Below are 1,176 nucleotides of genomic sequence, written 5' to 3'. Positions count from 1 at the left end.
ACCGGCTTCGCTCAATAAAGATTTTCAAAATAGGAAGGATTTCCTCCTGTCTGAAGCGTTATTTATTTTTTAATGTTACTTAAACAATGGTTACAATTGATCAACACAATTGGTCAACAATTATGTTTAAAAGTATTGCAATTACCTTTGTTGCTAATTTGCTTAGGTAAGCTTTAATGAGCAATGACCTGAAGTATTTAAATGTAATTGTAAATATTTTGGTTCTTAACACCTCCGTGTGTAGATGTGTTTGTGAAAACTACTATAAATGTTCATTTTTCTGCAGAAAAAATGTATATAGAGAGAGGTTTCTATATAACAGACTATTATACAGAGATTTTTCAATATAATAAACGCTTAGAGGGTCAATTTCTAAAGAAAAGTTTAAATTTAGCCGACAATTTCACTTAACAATATATTTCACTTAAATTCTAAAATAACACATTAATGATATATTTACTCCTTACATGCTCAAATATAATATATACCTTTAGTCTTAAAGAATAATTCTTATTCTAATGCCTTGGGATATACCCTCTAGTACAAGTAAAAACTCCACTTAACGATTATGAAAATTACAATTCGTATATTATCTCAAATATACGAATTTTATATTTTCTTAAAGTGGGCGTGGATTTCAAAATTAAAAGTAGCCTATTACCTATTCCAGACATACAAGAATACGCTGTGAATATTTCAAGAAAAACTAAACGGTTCAGCCGTTTCTTATATACCCTTCACCATAGTACATTTTAAACATATTAGTTTTATAAATTTCTTCCCGACTACATTATTATTACACCAAAAACAAAATAAACAACAACGTTAAACGAAATAAAAAACAAAATACACAAGGCATCTAAACCAACAGACATCTAAACATACATAACGAAAAACACAGAAAAACAAAATCAAAATAAACAAGTAAGAGTGTTATATTCGGCTATGCCGAATCTTATATACCCACCAACAAATCACTGCCATATAAATGAACTTTGATATTTTCAATAATTTATTATTGTATGGGGTAGGTCAATTAAGGTTCGATCCACATAAAATTTGGTAAATAGATTTTGGCTTGTGAAAAACTAACTTCTGTGAAATTTCATCGCTATACTCGTATTTTTAAGGCAGTAATGAGCGTTAAAGTATTTTTATGGAGGGGAACTTATATGG

The sequence above is a fragment of the Lucilia cuprina genome, chromosome X (assembly GCF_022045245.1).
Source record: "Lucilia cuprina isolate Lc7/37 chromosome X, ASM2204524v1, whole genome shotgun sequence".
In the NCBI taxonomy this organism is placed as follows: Eukaryota; Metazoa; Arthropoda; class Insecta; order Diptera; family Calliphoridae; genus Lucilia; species Lucilia cuprina.
This window is presented reverse-complemented; position numbering follows the sequence as displayed.